Source organism: Lathyrus oleraceus, chromosome 7, assembly GCF_024323335.1.
Source record: "Lathyrus oleraceus cultivar Zhongwan6 chromosome 7, CAAS_Psat_ZW6_1.0, whole genome shotgun sequence".
Classification (NCBI taxonomy): Eukaryota; Viridiplantae; Streptophyta; class Magnoliopsida; order Fabales; family Fabaceae; genus Lathyrus; species Lathyrus oleraceus.
Genome location: NC_066585.1, coordinates 14,192,679 through 14,198,123, shown reverse-complemented (window position 1 = coordinate 14,198,123; position 5,445 = coordinate 14,192,679). Strand labels below are relative to the sequence as shown.

At 41.0% G+C, this 5,445-nt stretch overlaps 1 pseudogene; it reads right to left on the bottom strand.

The window, feature by feature from the left end:
* Positions 1–711: 711 nt before the first annotated feature.
* Positions 712–811, bottom strand: LOC127109050 (uncharacterized; annotated as a pseudogene).
* Positions 812–5,445: the final 4,634 nt, after the last annotated feature.

The following is a 5,445-nucleotide window of genomic DNA, read 5'->3' as shown; positions in this document are numbered from 1 at the left end:
GAACTGTGCACTTGCAGTTTGTACCCCATTTTCGACTCATAAAGTCGCGATCAAGTTTTTGGCGCCGTTGCCGGGGACTTTTATTTAATCGATATCGTAACTCTTCCGTTACGCTGTAGAGACTAAGGTTTCTTTTTCTTCTATTCTTTCTTTCGTTGATTTGTATGCCACGCACTCGCTCACAAGGCGAACCGCTCTATTTACGAATCAACGATATCGAACTATATCTCCGAGTCCTACGACGAATTCGGGAATATCGTGCTGCAAACAATCTCCCTCCTGTAGAATTTCCTGATTTCAAAAACATTTTTCCTTCGATAACCGAGATGGCAGAACCAGCTCGTGCTCTTAGAGATTACGCCGCTCCATCGCAAGATGAACCGCATTCAAGCATTGCTCCACCCGCAATCGAAGCAAACAACTTCGAACTTAAACCTTCGCTGTTGCAGGCTGTGCAACTGAACCAATTCTCTGGAAATCCTACCGAGGATCCAAACCTTCATTTATCCGTATTTGTCCAATACGCTGATACTGTTAAAGCTAATGGTGTCACTTCAGAGGCAATTCGACTTCGTATTTTTCCTTTCTCATTAAGAGATAGCGCTAGAAGATGGCTTCAGTCTCTTCCTTCCAACTCTGTCACCACATGGAACGAGTTGAAGAAAGTTTTTCTTGCCCGATACTTTTCGCCAAGCAAAACAGCTATGTTAAGAGCCCAGATAAACGGATTTAAACAGAAAGACAACGAGTCTCTTTTCGAAGCATGGGAAAGATACAAAGACATGATGAGACTTTGCCCACACCATGGTTTGGAAGACTGGTTAGTAATTCACACATTTTATAATGGTCTCTTGTACAACACAAGGTTAACAATAGACGCCGCTGCAGGTGGTGCGCTAATGAACAAACCTTATGCTGATGCTTACCAGCTTATCGAGAGCATGGCCCAAAACCACTATCAGTGGGGAACCGAACGAACAATGGTGGAAAAACCTCAAACGAAAACTGGCATGTACGAGATAAGTAACCTTGATCACGTCAATACAAAAGTGGATGCTTTGGTCCAGAAAATTGAAAGTTTAAATGTATCACCTCCAGCCGCCGTGGTTGCTATAACTCAGAATTACGAGGTCTGTGGAATCCAAGGTCACACTCCTACGGATTGTCAACTCTTGACAGGAATCCAAACAGAGCAAGTAAACTACGCTCAAGGAAGCCCCTACTCGCATACCTATAACTCAAATTGGAAGAACCATCCAAACTTTTCATACAAAAGTAATAATGCTTTATACGCACCTGGACAATCTCCAAATCAAGCCCCAGATATACCCCTGGGATATCAGAAACCGAACCCATCCATGCCTAACAATAACGCCCCTAGGAAATCCAACTTGGAAATCATGATGGAAAACTTTATAGCTTCCCAACAACAAACCAATAAAGATTTCTTAAACCAGAATGTACACACTGGCGAACAACTTAAACAACTAGCAAGCAAAGTAGATGCCCTGGCTACCCATAACAAAATGCTGGAAACACAAATATCACAAGTAGCTCAACAACAAGCGCCTACTGCTGCCCCAACTGGTACATTCCCTGGACAGCCCCAACCTAACCCGAGAAGCCACGCTCATGCAATCATATTAAGAAGTGGAACGGAAGTGGAAGGACCGTCTGATCCAAGGATAGAAAACCAAAACCCTAAAAAATCAACTGAGGAAAGCGAACCTAAGGAAAAGGAAGAGAGTAATAAGGAAACCATAGAAAAGAAGGAACCTTATGTACCTCCACCGCCTTATAAACCACCTATCCCTTACCCTCAAAGGCTTGTTAAAACCAAAGATGCAGGCCAATTTAGAAAATTTGTTGATCTCCTTAAACAATTAAACGTTACAATTCCGTTCACCGAAGCTATTACGCAAATGCCCTCATATGCTAAATTCTTAAAAGAAATTCTTTCTAATAAGAGGAAACTTGAAGATAGCGAAACCGTTACACTCCCTGCCGAATGTAGCGCTATAATCCAAAACATGCCTCCTAAACTCAAGGACCCGGGTAGTTTCTCTATACCCTGTCACATAGGAAAATTTGTCATCGACAAAGCTTTATGCGATTTAGGAGCCGGAATTAGCGTTATGCCTTTATCCATATGTAAGAAACTGGAAATGGGAGAATTAAGACCAACCAAAATGTCTGTGCAACTAGCAGATCGTTCCATAAAGTATCCTGTAGGAATTCTTGAAAACGTTCCCGTACGCATAGGTCAATTCTACATTCCAACTGATTTTACAATTATGGACATTAGAGAAGATGATATTACACCCATTATACTGGGAAGACCGTTCTTAGCAACTGCCGGTGCAATCATAGACGTAAAACGAGGACGACTCACCTTCGAAGTAGGTGAAGAGAAAATTGAGTTCATTCTTTCCCAATTCTTGAAAGCACCTGCAATAGAAGATACATGTTACTTCATGGATATCATCGACGAATGCATAAAAGAAGCAGAGTTAGGAGAAGACAAATCATCCGACTACCTTGTAGAAGACAAATCTAACCAATGTTTAGCAATAACACCGGACCCTACGCAATGTCTTAACAAACCAACCCTTGACCTGAAAACACTTCCCAAAAATCTGAGATATGAATTCCTAGACTTAGAACTTGAACGACCTGTGATAGTTAATGCAGACCTAGGAAGACTCGAAACAGAAAAACTCCTACATATCTTAAGAAAGTATCCAGCCGCACTAGGTTACCACATCACCGATCTTAAAGGAATAAGCCCTTCTATTTGTATGCATCGCATCATGCTGGAAGAAGACTGTAAAACCTCTAGAGAACACCAGAGGAGACTAAATCCGATCCTGAGTGAGGTAGTAAAGAAGGAAATAACCAAGTTATTAGAAGTAGGCATTATATATCCTATATCTGATAGCAAATGGGTTAGTCCTGTACACGTAGTACCAAAGAAAGGAGGCATAACCGTTATTGAAAACGAAAAAGGGGAAACTATAACTAAACGAATCGAATCGGGATGGAGAATGTGCATTGACTATAGGAAACTAAACAAAGCAACCCGAAAAGATCATTTCCCTTTACCATTCATTGACCAGATGTTAGAACGATTAGCAAAACATTCACATTTCTGTTATCTAGACGGTTATTCAGGCTTCTTTCAAATACCAATTCACCCTGATGACCAAGAAAAGACAACGTTCACGTGCCCTTTTGGTACCTTCGCTTATAGACGAATGCCGTTTGGCCTGTGTAATGCTCCTGCAACTTTTCAAAGATGCATGATGGCAATTTTCGCCGACTTTCTCGAAAACATCATGGAAGTATTTATGGATGACTTTTCCTACTACGGACAAAGTTTTGAAGAATGCCTTGAAAACCTAGAAAGAGTTCTTGAGCGATGTGTAAAAGTAAACTTAGTACTTAACTGGGAGAAGTGCCACTTTATGGTACAAGAAGGAATTGTTTTAGCACACATCATCTCGAACAGAGGAATTGAAGTAGACAAAGCCAAAATAGAGGTAATCGAAAATCTTCAACCCCCAAGAACCGTGAGAGAAGTACGAAGCTTCTTAGGACACGCCAGTTTTTACCGACGATTCATCAAAGACTTCTCTAAGATAACTAAACCTTTAACCGGACTATTGATGAAAGATGCTGAATTCATATTCGACGATAACTGTTTAAAAGCATTTCAAACGCTTAAGCAAGCATTGATCTCCGCACCCATAATGCAGACACCCGACTGGAATGAACCATTCGAAATAATGTGTGATGCCAACGATTATGCTGTAGGTGCTGTTTTAGGACAACGAAAGGATAAAAAGCTTCACGTTATATATTACGCAAGTAGGACCCTAGATGAAGCGCAGATGAATTACGCCACTACCGAGAAAGAACTCCTAGCAGTGGTATTTGCGCTAGATAAATTTCGTTCCTACTTGGTCGGAGCCAAAATAATAGTCTACACTGATCACGCCGCTATCAAATACCTCTTAACAAAAAAGGATGCTAAACCTAGACTCCTAAGATGGATCTTGTTGCTACAAGAGTTCGATTTAGAAATAAAAGACAAGAAAGGAACTGAAAACGTAGTAGCAGACCACCTCTCTAGACTTGAGAACCTTGAACCGGAAAGAACATCAATTAATGATGATTTCTCGTACGATAAACTTATAGCTACTTTGGAAGAGAATAACTCTGACAAGCCAGTAGAAACCACCTTAGCTATATCTGTCACACCATGGTACGCTGATCTCGTCAATTATTTAGCCGCCGGAATAGTTCCACCTACTTTATCTTACCAGCAGAAGAAACGATTCTTCTATGACATAAAACACTATTACTGGGATGATCCCTTACTTTTCAAAAGAGGCCCCGATGGTATTTTCCGTCGATGTATACCCGAAGAAGAGGTAGAAAATATAATCCAACACTGCCACTCCGCTCCTTATGGTGGACACGCAAGTACATCCAAGACCTGCTCTAAAATCCTACAAGCCGGCTTTTATTGGCCAACTATATGGAAGGACGTACATGCGGCTATTAAGGAATGTGACAGATGCCAACGCACAGGAAACATATCTAGACGTGACGAGATGCCACAAAAGGGTATTTTGGAAGTAGAGATTTTCGACGTGTGGGGAATAGACTTCATGGGACCTTTTCCATCCTCTTTCGGCAACAAATACATACTCGTGGCAGTAGACTACGTTTCAAAATGGATCGAAGCTATAGCTTCTCCAACAAATGACACCCGAGTAGTAACTAGACTCTTTAAGAATATAATATTTCCGAGATTTGGCATCCCAAGAATAGTAGTCAGTGATGGTGGATCGCACTTTATATCCAAGGTACTCGAAAAATTATTGTTTAAATACGGCGTGAGACATAGGATAGCGACACCTTACCACCCTCAGACCAGTGGGCAAGTTGAAGTGTCCAATAGAGAGATTAAACAAATATTAGAGAAAACAGTCGCCACTTCAAGGAAAGATTGGTCATTAAAATTACCAGAGGCTTTGTGGGCATACCGAACTGCTTATAAAACCCCCATAGGGACGACCCCATTTAAGCTCATTTATGGAAAATCCTGTCACCTCCCGGTAGAGTTAGAGCATAAGGCCTATTGGGCTATCAGAAATTTGAATTTAAACTATAAGGTCGCCGGCGAAAAGAGAATCCTTGACATAAACGAATTAGAGGAACTCAGAAGAGACGCCTATGAAAATGCCAGAATCTACAAAGAAAGAACAAAACAATGGCATGACAAGCGTATATCAAGGAAAATCTTCAAGCAAGGCGACGCTGTAACACCCTTCTACCCAAACGACATATTGAAATAGATTATCAGAGTACAACATGTAGAAGAGTTTACATTTCTTACAACATAACAATTATCGCATCACAACATAAAACATATTATTT